Here is a 17,709-nt window from a genome sequence, read left to right as displayed (position 1 = left end):
CAGTGTAATGGCACCATCTGTGCTTGCCACAACCTCCGCCTCCTGAGCTCAAGCGATTCTCCTGCCTCAGCCTCCTGAGTAGCAGGGATTACAGGCATGCACTGCCACGCCTGGCTAATTTTGTGTTTTTAGTAGAGACAGGGTTTCTTCACGTTGCTCAGGCTGGTCTGGAACTCTCGACCTCAGGTGATCCACCCATCTTGGCCTTCCAAAGTGCTGGGATTACAGGCATGAGCCACCATGCCCAGCCTTCCCTGACTCATTCTTTTCACCTTTCTTCATTGGAAAAATCTGGGTCAAAACTAGAATAAAGAGAAAGTGGATAGATATCTGTTCCCATCTTAAATGTGGAACATTCCAGAGAATCTTAAGTCTTTCTTTCATTTTAAGGCAAATTTATACTATAATATACTTCCACTTTAAGGCACTATCAAAGATTCTGGAGTTAAATGAAGTTGCTACTTTTGTAAGGACAGAGTAATTCTGATTAATTTTCTTAAATAAATTTATTTATTAGAACAGTTTTAAATTCACAGAATTATTACAAAAATAGTACAGAGAGTACCCATGTATTTATACCCAAGTTCCTCTCTTATTAATATCTTGCATTAGTGTGGTATATTTGCTACAATTAATGGGGCATTAATTGGCTCCTCTTGGCTCTGGTAGTTTATTAGACTTTCCTTGTTTTTGAAGACCTTGACAATTTTGAGGGTACTGGTAAGGTATTTTGCAAATGTCCCTTACTGAGTTTTATTACATGTTGCCTCACTGAATTTTGGTGATGAAGACCACAAAGGTAAAGTGCTATTTTATCACAACATATTTGTGAGTATTGATCTTGACCAACGAGCTGAGATAGTACTTGTATAGTACTTGTCAGTTTTCCCCACTGTAAAGTTACCTTTTTCTCCTCCACTTTTCCATCTCATACTCTGAAAAGAAAGGACTATGTGCGACCTACACTTATGAGTAGAGATTTATGCTGTGTGTTAATAAGTTCAAAAAAGTCAAAATCATACCAAACATATAATCAGTCCACAGTGGAATACAAATATAAATCAATGCCAAGAAAATCTCTCAAAACCACATAACTACATGAAAATCAAACAATTTGCTCCTGAATGATTTTTAGGCAACCAGCAAAATTAAAGCAGAAATAAAAACATTCTTATAAATAAATTAAGACGGAGATACAACATATCAAAATCTCTGGGATACAGCAAAAGCAGTGTAGAGAGGAAAGTCTATAGTGCCAAAGGCCTACCTCAAATGCTGGAAAGATCTCAACTTAATGATTTGGAATCACCCCTAGAAGAACTAGGGAAAAAAAAGAGCAAGCTACTAGCAGAAGAAAAGCAATAACTAAAATTAGATCAGAAATGAATAAAATTTTGATTCAAAAATCCATCCAAAAAAAAAAAAAAAAAAAAAAAACAAAGAAACCAAAAGTAGGTTATTTGAAAGTTGAAACATTATCAATAGATGATCAGCTAGATTAACAAAGAAAGAAAGGGAAGATCCAAATAAACAGAATCAGAAATGACGAAAGTGACATTACTACTAATCCCAAAGACATACAAGAGATGCTCAGACACTGTGCTAAACACATCTATGCATACCAACTAGGAAATCTAGAGGAAATGAATACATTCCTAGAAACAAATAATTTTCCAAAATTGAATCAGGAAGAAACTTAAGCACTTAACAGATCAATATTGAGTTCCAAAATTAAATCAATAATAAAATATCTACCACCCCAAAACAAGCCATGAACAAGATGGATCCACAGCCAAATTCTACCACACATTTAAGAAAGAACTGGTAATTGTTCTACTAAAACTATTTGTATTGGTCCGTTTCCATGCTGCTGGTAAAGACATACCCATGACTGAGCAAGAGGTTTAATATGCACATACAGTTTTATGTGGCTTGGGAAGCCTCACAATCATGGTGGAAGACAAGAAGAAATAAGTCATATCTTACATGGATGGCAGCAGACAAAGAAAAAAAAAAGAGCTTGTGTAGGGAAACTCCCCCTTAAAACCATCGGATCTCTTTTGAGATCCACTCACTACCATGAGAACATTATGGGAAAGACCTGCCCCCATGATACAGTTACCCCCGCACCAGGACCCTCCCATAAGGTATGGGAATTAACACAGCCAAACCATATCATTACATCCCTGGCCTCTCCCAAATCTCATGTTCTCACATTTCAAAACCAATCATGCCTTCCCAACAGTCCCCAAAGTCTTAATTCATTTCAGCATTAACTCAAAAGTCCACAGTCCAGAGTCTCATTCAAGAAAAGGCAAGACTTTCCACCTATGAGCCTGTCAAATCAAAAGGTTAGTAACTTCCTAGATACAATGAGGATACAGGCATTGGGTAAATACACCCATTCTAAATGAGAAAAATTGGCCAAAATAAAGGGGCTACAAGCCCCATGCAAGTCCAAAATCAAATGAAGCAGTCAGATCTTAGAGGTCCAAAATGATCTCCTTGAACTTCATGTCTCACAACCAGATCATGATGATGCAAGAGTTGGGTACCCATGGTCATGGGCAGCTCTGCCCCTGTGGCTTTACGAGGTACAGCCTCCCTCCCAGCTGCTTTTAGGGGCTGGTGTTGAGTGTCTATGGCTTTTCCAGGTGAATGATGCAAGCTGTCAGTGAATCTACTATTCTGGGGTCTTGAGGATGGTAGCCCTCTTCTCACAGCTCCACTAGCAGTACCCCATTAGGGACTCTAATGTGGGAGCTCTGACCCAACATTTCCCTTATGCACTGCCCTAGCAGAGGTTCTCCAAGAGAGCCTTGCCCCTGTAGCAAACTTCTACCTGAGAATCCAGGTGTCTCCATACATCTTCTGAAATCTAGGCAGAGGTTCCAAACTCCAACTCTTGACTTCTGTTTACTCCTATGAACTTCAGTACCATATGGAAACTGCCAAGGTTTGAGACTTGTACCCTCCAAAGCCATAGCCTGATCTCTATATTGTCCCCTTTCAGCCATGGCTGGAGCAGCTGGGATGCAGGGCACCAAGTCCCTAGGCTGCACACAGCGTGGGGATGAGGGCCCAGCCCTAGAATACATTTTTTCCTCCTAGGCCTCTGGGCCTGTGATGGAAGGGACTGCCATGAAGACCTCTGACATGCTCTGGAGACATTTTCCCCATTGTCTTGGGGATTAACATTATGATCCTCATTACTTATGCAAATTTCTGCAGCTGGCTTGAATTTCTTGTCAGAAAATGGGATTTTCTTTTCTATTGCATTGTCAGGCTGCAAATTTTTTGAACTTTTATGCTCTGCTTCCCTTATAAAACTGAATGGCTTTAAAAACACCCAAGTCACCTCTTGAATACTTTGCTGCTTTGAAATTTCTTCTGCCAGATAACCTAAATCATCTTTCAAGTTCAGAGTTCCACAGATCTCTAGAGTGGGGCAAGATGCTACCTGTCTTTTTGCCAAAACAAAACAAGAGTCACCTGTGCTCCAGTTACCAAGTTCCTCAACTCTATCTGAGACCACCTCAGCCTGGATTTCATTGTCCATATCATTATCAGTATTTTGGTCAAAGACATTCAGCAAGTCTCTAGGGAGTTCTAAACTTTCTTATATCTTCCTGTCTTCTTCTGAGCCTTCTGTTTACACTTCTGCCTGTTACCCAGTTCCAAAGTTGCTTCCACATTTTTGAGTATCTTTTCAGCAGCACCCCACTCTACTGGTACCAATTTATTGTATTAGTCCATTTCCATGTTGCTGATAAAGACATACCCAAGACTGAGCAAATTGCAAAAGAAGTTTAATATGGACTTACAGTTTCATGTGGCTGGGGAAGCCCCACAATCATGGTGGAAGGCAAGGAGGAGCAAGTCACAGTTTACATGGGTGGCAGCAGTCAAAGAATAAAGAAGAGCTTATGCAGGAAAACTTCCCTTTATAATACCTTCAGATATCCTGAGGCCCACCCACCACCATGAGAACACCATGGGGAAGACCTGTCCCCATGATCTAGTTACTGCTCACCAAGTCCCTCCCACAACAGGTGGAAATTAAAGATCCAATTTAGTTAGGGACACAGCCAAACTGTATCACTATTCCCCCAAAAATCAGGGATAATAAATTCCCTAGTGCATTCTGCAAAGCCAGGATCACCCTAATACCAAAATCTGGAAAAGACAAAACAAAATAATAAAATTATAGGCCAATATTCCTAATCAATATAAATGCAAAAATCTTCAAAAAAATACCAGCCAACTAAATTCAACAGCACATCAAAAGGTTAAGTTACCATGATGAGGTAAGCTTCATTCCTGGAATGCAGGGTTGGTTCAACATGTGCAAATCAGTAAGTGTGATTGACCATGTAACATTAAAAACAAAAACCACATGACCATCTCAATACACATGGAGACAGCTTTTAATGAAATCCAGCATTCCTTCATTAGAAAACCTTCAAGAAACTAGACATCAATGAGACATACCTCAAAATAATAAGAGCTATCTATGACAAATCCATGGCTAACATCATACTGAGTGGACAAAACCTGGAAGCATTTCCCCTGAGAACTGTAACAAGACAAGGAAACTCATTCTCACCACTCCTGTTCATCATAGTACTGAAAGTCCTAAGCAGAGCAAACAGACAAGACACGGAAAAGGCAATTAAATAGTAAAGAAAGAAGTCAAACTATCTCTCTTCATGGATGATATAATCCCATACTTAGAAAACACTGAAGACTATCAAAAGGCTCCTGGAACTGAGAAACAATTTCAGTAATGTTTCAAGATATAAAATCAAGGTACAAAAAATAAGTAGCATTTCTATACACCAATAACATTCAAGCTGAGCCAAATTAATAACACAATTTCATTTACCATAGCTATGAAAAAATAAAATACCTAGGAATACATCTAACTTAGGAAGTGAGAGACCTGTAATTGAACTACAAAACACTGCTAAAAGACATTGTAGATGACACAAACAAATGGAAAAACAGTCTATGCTCACGGATTGGAAGAATTGATATTATTTAAATGGCCATAGTGCCCAAAGCAAACTACAGATTTAATGCCATTTCTATCTACCAACATAATTTTTCACAGAAATTCAAGAAACTGTAGGATTTTAAATTTCTTATGGAACCAGAGAAGTTCCCAAATGGCCAAAACAATACTAAGAAAAAAAAAAAAAAAAGCAAAGTTGGAGGCATCCCATTATTTGTCTTCAAACTATAGTTTCCTATAAAGCTACAGTTGTCAAAACAGCATGGTTCTATTACAAAAACAGACAAATAGACAAATGGAAGGGAATAGAGAACCCTGAAACAAAGCCACACATTTATAGCCATCTGATCTTTACAAAGTTGACAAAAATAAGCAAGGAAGAAAGGGCACCCTATTAAATAAATGATGCTGGGAGAGCTGGCTAGCTGTATGCAGAAGAATGAAACTAGACTCTTACATTTCACCATATACAAAAATTAACTCAAGAGGAATTAAATATTTAAATGTAAGACCTCAAACTATGAAAGCCTTAGAATAAAATGTAGGAAACACCACTCTGGACATTAGCCTTAAGAAATAATTTATGTCTAAGTCCTCAAAACCAATAACAAAAACCTAAATTGACCAAAAGTGAGGGCTAGTTAAACTAAAGTGCTTCTGCTCAGTAAAATAAACTATCAACAGCATAAACAGACAATCTATAGAATGGGAGAAATAGTTGCAAACTATACATATAACAAAGGTCTAATATACAGAATCTATAAGGAACTTAAGCAATTGAACAAGCAAAAAACTAACAACCCTACATAAAAAATGGGCAAAAGACATGAATAGACACTTATCAAAAGAGAAATGACATGCAAGTGACCAAGAAACATATGAAAAAATGCTTCACGTCACTAATCATCAGAGAAATGGAAATCAATACCACATGAGATGTGGTACCATCTCACACAGGTTAGAAAGGTGATTATTAAAGTCAAACAAGTAGATGCTGGCAAGGCTGTGAAGAAAAAGCAATGCTTTTACAGGGTTGGTGGGAATGTAAATTAGTTCAGTCATTATAAAAAGCTGTTTGGAGATTCCTCAAAGAACTAAGGCAGCACTGCCATTTGACCCCCATTATTGAGAGTGTTTGTGTGTGTGTGTGTGTGTGTGTGTATACCCAACTCTTTCTACTGCAAAGATTCAACTCTGCAAAGACACATGGACTTGCATGTTCATCACAGCGCTATTTACAATTGGAAAGAAATGAAATCAACTTAGGTTCCCATCAATGGTGAATTCGATAAAGAAAATGTGGTACATAAACACCATGGAATGCTATGCAGTCATAAAAAAGAATGAAATGCCATTTGCAGAAACATAGATGTAATTGGAGACCATTAATCAAAACAAATTAATGCAGAAAATTAAAAACAAATACTTCAAATTCTCACTTATAAGTGGAGCTAAATATTGAGTACTTATAGACATAAAGATGACAACAATAAAAAATGGGGGACACCAGAGGAAGTGGGGGATAAGAATTGAAAAATTAACTATTAGATACTATGCTCAGTACCTGGGTAACAGAATCATTTATACCCCAAACCTCAAAATCACACAATTTACTCAGGTAACAAATCTGTACATATACTCCCTGAATTTAAAAGTTGGAAAAGTAAAACTAAAATTACCAATTACACACACACAGGATAATTATACTCTTCTCTTTAGGAGTGTAAAGTTACTCATATCACTCCTTTTCCCCCAGCCCATTGAGATTATGTCATGCATTTGTAATTCAGTTAAATTGTTTTGTCATATTTTGCATTCCATCTTGGGATTTCTTTGACTACCAAAATGACATTTTAAAAGTAAATTTGTATTCATTGCAGTTTATTTTTTGTGTTATAAGTATTTTGGGGTTTTGACAAAGGCAGAATATCATAGACTCACAATTATAGTCTTCAAAAATAGTTTCGCAACCCCCAAAATTTCCCTTTTGTATCACTATTAAACTCTGCCCTCCTCCCCCTAAACTCCTGGTGACAACTAATGTTTTTACTGTCTCTATAGATTTTCCTTTTTCAAAATATCATATAATTTGATAATATATTTGCCACAGTTTATTTATTGCATTCCCTGACTGAAGAACATCTTGGTTTCTTGAAAGTTTGGCACTTATAAAGTTGCTATCAATATTTCTATGCAGGTTTTGTGTGACAGAAGTTTTTAAATCAGTTAGGTAAATATCTTGAAGCATCATTGACTAATCCTATGTAAGACTATTTTTACCTTTGTAAAAAAATACCTAAACTGTCTTCAAAAGTGGAGACACAATTTTGCATTTTACCAACAATAAATGAGAGTTCCTGTTGCTCCACATCCTCATCAGCAATTGATACTGTCAGTTTTAAATATTTTAGACAATCTTATGTCTGTTTCAATCATTAATTTCCTAATGAGAAATTACGTTAGAAATCTTTTTGTATGCATACTTTTCTTCTATATATTTTTATAATGCTATATTTATTTAGATTTTTTTTTTTGCTCATTTTTAAATTAGGGTATTTGTTTTCTTATTGTTGAGCTTTAATTCTTTGCTATTATGGAAGCTTCTTTTACCAGATATGCATTTTGACAATATTTTTCTTCAGATTATGGCTTTTTTGTTGCTCTTAACAGTATCATTTGCAGAAGAGAAGTTTTCAATTTTAACAGATTCTAGCCAGTCATACTTTTTCTTTCAAGAATTGTGATTTGGTGTTTTATCTAACAGCATATAACTCAACTCAAGGTCACTTAAATTTGTCCTGTGACTTCTTTTTTTTTTTGGAATTTTTAGTTTTATGTTTTATATTTATTTTTATGACCCATTTTGAGTTAATTTCTGCATAAGATATAGTTTTTTTTTCTTTATATAGGGATATCCAATTATTCAAGCAGCATTTGTTGAAAAGACTATCTGTTCTGCACTAAATTGTCTTTGCCTCGTGTCAAAGATTAGTTGGCTATGTTTGTGTGGAGCTATTTCTGGGCTCTAACTTGTCCATTTTATTGATCTATTTGCTTATTTTTTAAATTAAAACATCTGGTCTGTGTCTTTTTCCTTTTGAAAGTTAATTTTTGATTCATTTCCTTAATATATTTCCATATTTCTTTTTGTATAAATATTGATCTTTTGTGGTATTGGTACATGTTGTCTCTGTTATCCAATTTGGGAACAAAAGTTATTAATAATATTTATTTATTATTCTTTTACTGTTCATGGGATTGGTAGTAATGACCACTTTTTTATTTCTGATATTGGTAATTTGTGTTCTCTCTCTCTTTTTCTCTCTCACTCTGTGTGTATGTGTATGCGTATGTATATGTTTGTGTGTGTTTGTATGTGTGTGTTGTGCATGATAATTAGGCTACAGGCTTAGCAATTTTGCTGATTTTTTAGAATAAACAGCATTTCCATTTTTAATTTTTTTCTATTTTTTTTCCACTTTTTTATTTCAGGGATTCATGCTCCATGCTCTACTATTTCTTTTCCTCTTGCTTTAGGCTTATATTGCCATTCTTTTCCTAGTTTCTTAAGGTGAAAATTTAAATTGTTAATTTTAGATTTTTTTTTTCTTTTCTGAATTACATGTTCACTGCCATAAGTTTCCCTATAGGCACCGCTTTCACTGCATACCAAAAATTTTGATAAATTGCATTTTTGTTTGTATTTAGTTCAAAATAGCTTTAAATTATCTTCTTAGATTCATATATTACTTAGAATTGTATTGTTTGATATTTGGATATTGAAAAATATCAGCTATATTTCTGCTATTGACTTCTAGTTTTTTTCCATTGTGGTCTGAGAGAGTACTTTGTATGGTTTCTATTATTTTACATCTATTAAGGTGTGTTTTATGGTCCAGAATGTGGGGTTATGTTGATAAATGATTCATGTGTGCTTGAGAAGAATGTTTATTCTGCTTGTCTTGAATAAAATATTTTACAAATATTATTAGTCCAACTGACTGATAATACTGTTCAGCTAAACTATTAATATATTACGGATTTTCCCCTGTTGTCTCTGTTGGTTCCTGATATAGAGGTGCTGAATTCTTCAACTATAAAAGTGGATTTGTCTACTTTTCCTTTTTGTTCTTTCAAATTATATTATATTATTGTATTATATAAGTTTTGGAATAAATGTGCAGGATGCCCAAATTTGTTACATTAGTAAATGTGTGCCATTGTAGTTTGCTACACCTATCAACCCATCATCTAAGTATTAAGCCCAGAATGCATTAGCTATTTTATTGATGTTTTCCCTATTCCCACCCTCCTGAGAGGCCCCAGTGTATGTTTTCCCCCTCCCTGTGCCCATGCGTTCTTGTCCTTCAGCTTACATTTGTAAGTGAGAACATGCAGTATTGGATTTTCTGTTTCTGTGTTACTTTGCTTCCAGCTCCATCCATGTTCCTACAAAGGACATCATCTCATTCCTTTTTATGGCTGCATAGTATTCCATGGTGTATATGTACTACATTTTCTTTATGCAGTCTATCATTGAAGGGGATTTGGGTTGATTTTTTGTCTTTGCTATTGTGAATAGTGCCATAATGAACATATGCATGCATATATTTTTATAATTGAATAATTTATATTCCTCTGAGTATATACCGAGTAATTGGGATTGCTGAGTCAAATGGTATTTCTGTTTTTAAGTCTTTGAGGAATCACTGCACTGTCTTGCACAATGCTCAAACTAATTTACATTTGCACCAACAGTGTAAATGGGTTCCTATTCCTCCACAGTGTCACCAGCATGTGTTGTTTCTTGACTTTTTAATAATTGCCTCTCTAACTGGTGGGAGATGGTATCTCATTGTGATTTTGATTTGTACTTCTCTAACAATCAGTGATGTTGAGCTTTTTTCCTATGTTTGCTGGTGATATAAATGTCTTCCTTTGAGAAGAGTCTGTTTATGTCTTATTCCCTCTTCCTAATTTTTTTTTTTAATTTGTTTAAGTTCCTTGTAGATTCTGCATATTAGACCTTTGTCAGATGGATAGATTGCAAAAATTTTCTCCACTTCTGTAGATTGCCTGTTTACTCTGATGATAGTTTCTTTTGGTATACAGAAGCTATTTAGTTTAATATGATCCCATTTGCCAACTTTTGCTTTTGTTGCAATTGCTTTTTATGTGTTTGCTTGAAATCTCTGTCTGTGCCCATGTCCTGAATGGTATTACCTAGATTTTCTTCAAGGGTTTTTATAGTTTTAGGGTTTATATTTAATTTATTAGTTCATCGTGAGTTAATTTTTGTATAAGGTGTAATGAAGGGGTCCAGTTTCAGTTTTTTTTGCATGTGGCTAGCCAGTTCTCCCAGCACCATTTATTAAATAAATATGCTTTCCCCATTGATTATTTTTGTGAGGTTTGTTGAGGATCAGATGGTTGTATATGTGTGATCTTATTTCTGAGTTCTCGATTCTTTTCCATGGGTCTATGTGTCTGTTTTTATACCAGAACCATGCTGTTTTGGTACTGTAGTCTTATAGTACAGTTTGAAGTCTAGTACTGACTCCATCTTTGTTCTTTTATCTTATAATTGTCTGGCTATATAGACTCTTTTTTGGTTTTATATCAATTTTAAAGTAATTTTTTCTAATTCTGTGAAGAATGTCAATGGTAGTTTAATGGTAGTTCTTTCAATTTTTTACTTTACTTACTTTGATAACCTCTTCTTCATTGCATACAGGTTAAAGATTGTTGTCTTCTTGGAGAACTGAATCCTTTATTCTTATGCAATGCCGTTATTTTTTCCTGATAATTTTCTTTGTTCTGTAGTCTGCTTTGTCTGAAATTAACATAGCTGTAATGGTTAATACTGTCAACTTGATTGGATCAAAGGATGCAAAGTATTGATCCTGGGTGTGTCTGTGAATGTATTGCTAAAGGAGATTAACATTTTAGTTAGTGGACTGGGAGAGGCAGACCCACCCTTAATCTGGGTGGGTACCATCTAATCAGCTGCCAGAATAAAAAGCAAAAAGAAGAATGTGGAGAGATTAGGCTGGCTTAGCCTCCTAGCCTACATCTTTCTCCTGTGCTGGATGCTTCTGGCCTTTGAACATTGGAATCCAGGTTCTTCAGCTTTGGGACTGTTAGTTTTGTTCTTCTAGAGAATACTGACTAATACAATAGTTACTTCTCTTTTCTTTCTTTCTATTTTTTTGATATGTGTTAGCATAGTTTATCTCTTTCCATCTCTTTAACCTGAGTCTTTATGTTTACAGTGGATTTCTTGTAGAATATACAAGAGTGTCTTATATATTTCATTTACTCTGACAATCTGTCTTTTAATTGGTGTATTTAGAGCATTCACGGTTAAAATGATTATTGACATGCTTAATATCTACCATGCTTTTAGCTATTTTGTTATACTTGTTTTTAAATTTCTCTTCTGCCTCTTTTATTTAAATTGAGCATTTTATATTATTCTATTTTATCTCCTCTATAAATTTTACATCTTTTTAAAAGCATAGTACAGCAATTTTATTATTTTTCTTCATATTTATTTTGTTTGTAGGACTCTTGTCAATGTAGAACTTTATATCCAACAATATAAACAGGCATATTGCAAGTGGTATTCTGTAGAAGTGAAAAAGACTGATTGATAAAACAAAACAAAACTAGACATGTGTATTATATGTTCTTTATATAAATAGTCCATTCTGAATAGCAGAATTAAATGCAGACCAAGTGCTTCTAAAAATTTCTGTGCCTAGATCACAATTAAAATCTTCACACACTAAAAAGAGAAAGAACAATAACACAGAGCACAGTATTTTAAATGATCATAGCACAATTATCATTTTCAGCCATTCACTGGCTTTTTAGGTCATATTAGCAACTTAAATTTTATATCTACATGAGTTTGCTTGATTAAAGTCACTATTTCAGAGATTTAAAGCCATTCTAGAAGCTTCTATGCTATTAGTGCCTAAGTATCATTTACTAGTGTACCTTGTAAATTAACTAGTGTACTCTGTACTAGTGTACCTTGTACTTAGGTAAAATAGTGTACCTTGTAAACTAGTATAGCTGTGAATGTACCACAACAGGTATTTTAATTTCCAAAACTTTTACTGCCAAAACTATACTTTGTGTAATAATATCAAGTGATTCATCCAAAAATGTTGACCAGAATAGCCACTATCTCTTTTTATCTGAAGTGATAAGCATAAATGCTTCTGTTACTTGATAGACTGTAGCACTACCATGAACAACAAGGAAGCTGGTTGAAGTTTCTTCATGAAGTTTTATTATATCTACTGTGGTTATAGCCAAACCAGCACCATTTACCAGACAGTCTATTTTTGCATTCAGGTCAGTGTAGTTGAGATGTGGCTTAACTTCATCATTATTCGTTTCATCTTCCTGAGTCCAGTCATGTAGATGAAAGATCTTCTGGTGATAGGCTGAATTAGAATCAAAACGAATCTTTGTGTCCGAACTTAGCAGAGCTCCATCTGAATCTCCTACCACTGGGCTTATTTTTATCAAGGTTGTGTTGTATTTCAGAAAAAGATTGTAAAACTTGACCACATTTTCTGCCACAGAATCCACAGTATTAGATGAAAATCTTATCTTCTGTGCAAGCCAGAGAGCTTCTTCCTTTTTGATGCCTTCTACAACATCAATAGGTTCTTCATTACAGCAGAAACATCTTCAGTGTTGACATCACCTTGCAAACTTCCTATTTATACTGAACCTTGAAATGACCTTTCCATTGTTAGTGGAAAGCAGTATTCTCTCCTGGGATATTTTTGCTCACAGACCAATACTTGAGTCCATATTTTGTCCTTTTCTCCTGTTTACTTGGTAAGCAACTTTTTCCCAATCATTTGAGAGGAAACAGCTTTTGCTTCTTGAGGGAAAACTCTTCATTCCTCTTTTAGGACTGCTTTCAAATGTTCCTTTTTCTCTACCACAGGTAAAATTCTGTGCTATTATCACAACATCTTTAGAACCTACTTTTTTTTACAATTGCTTTAGCTTCTGCTAGTAACTTTACCACATATCCTTTGAAAAGGGAGACACCAGCTTTTTGCAACTATTTTATATTCATGTATTCATGCAGTGAGAGATTCCTTCGCTGTTGCTGCTGTACTTGGAGTTATTAGTTATTGAACAATTCAGAAATTTCCAGAATCTGAGCAGTGGACTATATTATTGTCTGGTCTCGGACTGATGGCACCAAAAGGTGGCAGCTAATTGTCAGCTGTAGAACATGAAGGCCACCATTCCTAAGTCTGACCCTATCCCTTTTTTCTGTGTGCCTCCAGCCACTTTGTAATAGATAATTTCCAATTCTCTTTTCCCATTCTTTATATCATTACCATTATTCATTCTACTTATACATATGCTGTAATCATCTACTACATGGTGCTGTTATTACTTTGAACAAACTTTTTACTTTTAGATCAATTATTAATTATAAATTAAGCTATTAATAGGTTAATAAGAAATTAATAAGAAAAAATAAAAGATTTTATTTTACTTTTCTGTAATTCTTTTCTGAGACTTTCTTTTCTTTATGTATTCTTAGTTTTGTGGCTGTATGTATTTTTTCTCCATAAAGAATGTTTTAAATTTCTAAGTGGCCAGGTCTACTGGCAATACATTCCCTTAGCTTTTGTTTTTACGAGTAGCCTTTATTCCTTCATAACTTTTGAGGGATTACTTTACTGAATATATAATTATGGAATGGTGGTTTCATTCTTTCAAAATTTTAAATATTTAGCTCCGTTATTTTTTTTTTTTTTTTTTTTGGTTGAATGGTTTATAATAAGTATTACGATGTAAGTTTTTACCTTGTTTCTCTATAGGTAAGTGTTTTTTATCTCCTGCACGTTCCTTCAAGATTTTCTATTTTGCTTTGTTTTCTGCAATGTGAATATGATATGCATAGGTATAGGTTTTATTTTTTCTATAGTTTAGTCTGCTTAGAGTTCTGTGGGCATTCTGGATCTGTTGTGCAGTCTGTCATGAGTTTAGTTAAATTCTTGGCCATTATTATTTTGAATATTTTATCTTCTCCATTCTCTCTTCCTTCTCTTTTTGATATTCCAATTACATTTCTGTCACAGTGTTTAAAATTGTCCTTGGATTTTCTGTTCTGTTTTTTCATGCTTTTTTTCCTTTGCATTTCAGCTTGATAATTTTCCATTGACATATCTTAAGGCTCAGTGAGACTTTCCATGACCATGTCCAGTGGCCCATGATGAGCCCACCAAAGACATTCATCATTCCGCAACAGTATTTTTGAGTTCTGGTATTTCTTTAATGTTTTCCTAGAATTTCTTTGTCTTTGCTTACATTACTTCTCTGTTTTTGCATATTGTCTACATTTTTCTATAAGAATCTTAAACATATTACTTATAATTATTATAATTTCCTGCCTGATAATTTCAAACTCTGCGTCTGAATCTGATTCTAATTCTGACTTCATCTCTTTAGACTGTTTTTTTTTTTTCTTGTCTTTTAGCTTTCCTTTTAATTTTTTATTGTTATTATACTTTAAGTTCTGTAGTACTTGTGCAGAATGGGCAGGTTTGTTACATAGGTATACATGTGCCATCGTGGTTTGCTGCACCCATTCACCCATCATCTGCATTAGGTATTTCTCCTAATGCTATTCCTCCCCTAAACCCCTACCCCTACTACAGGCCCTAGTGTGTGACGTTCTCTTCCCTGTGTCCATGTATTCTCATTGTTCACCTTCCACTTATGAATGAGAACATGTAGTATTTCGTTTTAAGTTTTGTGTTAGTTTGCATAGAATGATGCTTTCCAGCTTCATCCATGTCCCTGCAAAGGACTTGAGCTCATCCTTTTTTATGACTGCATACTATTCTGTGGCATATATGTGCCACATTTTCTTTATTCAGTCTATCACTGATGGGCATTTTGGTTGGATGCTAGTCTTTGCTACTGTGAACAGTGCCATAATAAACATACATGCACATGTGTCTTGGTAGTAGAATGACTTATAATCCTTTGGGTATATAAGCAGTAATGGGATTGCTGGGTCAAATGGCATTTCTAATTCCCTTGAGAAATAACCACACTATTTCACAATGATTGAACTAATTTACACGCCCACCAACAGTGTAAAATTGTTCCTATTTCTTCACATCCTCTCCAGCATTTGTTGTTTCCTGACTTTTTAGTGATCATCATACTAACTGGACTAACTGGCATAAGATGGAATCTCATTGTGGTTTTGATTTGCATTTTTCTGATGACCAGTGATGATTAGCTTGTCTTCATATGTTTGTTGGCTGTGTAAATGTCTTCTTTTGAGAAGTTTCTGTTCATATCATTCACTTGCTTTTTGATGAGTTTGTTTGTTTTTTTTCTTGTAAATTTGTTTAGGTATCTTTTATATTCTGGGTATTAGCCCCTTGTCAGATGGATAGATGGCATTTTTTTTTTTCCATTCTGTAGGTTGCCTGTTAACTCTGATGATAGTTTCTTTTGATGTGCAGAAGCTCTTCAGTTGTCTATTTTGATTTGTTGACATTGCTTTTGATGATTTGTCTATTTTGGCTTTTGTTGACATTGCTTTTGATGTTTTAGTCATGAAATCTTTGCCTATACCTATGTCCTGAATGGTATTGCCTAGGTTTTCTTCTAGGGTTTTTATGGTTTTAGGTCTTACATTTAAGTCTTTAATCCATCTTGAGTTAATTTTTGTATAAGATGTAAGGAAGAGATCCAGTTTCAGTTTTCTGCATGTGGCTAGCCAGTTTTCCCAACACTATTTATTAAATAGGGAATCTTTTCCCCATTGCCTGTTTTGTCAGGTTTGTCAAAATTCAGATGGTTGTAGATGTGTGGTGTTATTTCTGAGGCCTCTGTTCTGTTCCTTTGGTCTATGTATCTGTTTTGGTACCAGTACCATGCTGTTTTTGTTACTGTAGCCTTGTAGTATAGTTTGAAGTCAGCATGATGCTCCCAGCTTTGTTCTTTTTGCTTAGGATTGTCTTGGCTATGTGGGTTCCTTTTTGGCTTTATATGAAATTTAAAGTAGTTTTTTCTAATTCTGTGAGGAAAGTCAATGGTAGCTTGATGGGGATAGCATTGACTCTATAAATTACTTTGGGCAGTATGGCCATTTTCACGATATTGATTCTTCCTATCCGTGAGCATGAAATGTTTTTCCATTTGTTTGTGTCCTCTCTTATTTACTTGAGCAGCGGTTTGTGGTTCTGCTCGAAGACATCCTTTTACATCCCTTGTAAGATGTATTCCTAGATAGTTGATTCTCTTTGTAGCAATTGTGAATGAAAGTTTACTCATAATTTAGCTCTCTATTTGTCTATTATGGGTGTATAGAAATGCTCATGATTTTTGCATATTAATTTTGTATCCTGAGACTTTGCTGAAGTTACTTATCAGCTTTAGGAAATTTTGGGCTTAAAGGTAAGATTTTCTAGATATACAATCATGTCTCTGCAAACAAAGACAATTTGACTTCCTCTCTTCCTATTTGAATACTTTTTATTTTTTTCTCTTGCTTGATTGCTCTGGCCAGAACTTCCAATACTGTGTTAAATATGAGTGGTTGGAGAAGACATCTTTGTCTTGTCCTGGTTTTCAAAGGGAACACCTCCAGTTTTTGCCCATTCAGTATTATATTGGCTGTGGGTTTGTCATAAATAGCTCTTTATTTTTGAGATACGTTCTATCTATACCTAGTTTATTGAGAATTTTTAGCATGAAGGAGTGTTTAATTATATTGAAGGCCTTTTCTGCATCTATTGAGATAATCATATTGTTTTTGTCATTTGTTCTGTTTATGTGATGGGTTACATTTATTGATTTGTGTATGTTGAACTAGCCTTGCATCTCAGGGATGAAGCTGACTTGATCATGGTGGATAAGCTTTTTAATGTGCTGCTAGATTTGGTTTGCCAGTATTTTACTAAGGATTTTTGCTTTGAAGTTCATCAGGGATATTTGCTGGCCTCATAAAATGAGTTAGGGAGGAGTCCCTCTTTTTCTATTGCTTGGAATATTTTTGGGAAGAATGGTTTTAGCTTGTCTTTGTACCTCTGGTGGAATTTGACAGTGACTGCATATGGTCCTGGATTTTTTTTGGTTGGTAGGATATTAATGTCTCAATTTCAGAACTTGCTATTGGTCTATTCAAAGATTTGACTTCTTCTTGGTTGAGACTTTGGAAGGTGTATGTTTCCAGGAATTTATCCATTTCTTTTAGAACTTCTAGTTTATTTGTGTAGAGGTGTTGATAGTATTCTCTTATGGTAGCTTGTATTTCTGTGGGATGAGTGGTGATATCCACTTTACCATTTTTTATTGCATCTATTTGATTCTTCTCTTTTTCTTCGTTATTAGTCTGGCTATCAGTCTATCTATTTTGTTGATCTTTTCCAGAAACCAGCTCCTAGTTTCATTGATTTTTTGAAGGGTTTTTCTTGCTTCTATCTCCTTCAGTTCTTCTCTGATTTTATTATTTCTTGTCTTCTGATAGCTTTTGAATTTGTTTGCTCTTGCTTCTCTAGCTCTTTTAATTTTGATGTTAGGGTGTCAATTTTAGATTTTTCCTGCTTTCCCTTGTGGGTACTAAGTGCTATAAATTTTCCTCTAAACACTGCTTTAGCTGTGTCCCAGAGATTCTAGTATGTTGT

General features: G+C 34.8%; 1 long non-coding RNA gene across 1 annotated transcript in view; it reads left to right on the top strand.

The window, feature by feature from the left end:
- The window catches only part of LOC141584291 (uncharacterized), a 405,949-nt gene that overhangs the window by 381,222 nt on the left and 7,018 nt on the right, over positions 1-17,709 (top strand). The gene's annotated exons all lie outside the window — the stretch shown is intronic.

The sequence above is a fragment of the Saimiri boliviensis genome, chromosome 1, assembly GCF_048565385.1.
Source record: "Saimiri boliviensis isolate mSaiBol1 chromosome 1, mSaiBol1.pri, whole genome shotgun sequence".
Lineage (NCBI taxonomy): Eukaryota > Metazoa > Chordata > Mammalia > Primates > Cebidae > Saimiri > Saimiri boliviensis.
The sequence above is the reverse complement of the archived record's forward strand: the minus strand, read 5'-3'. Positions and strand labels throughout refer to the sequence as shown.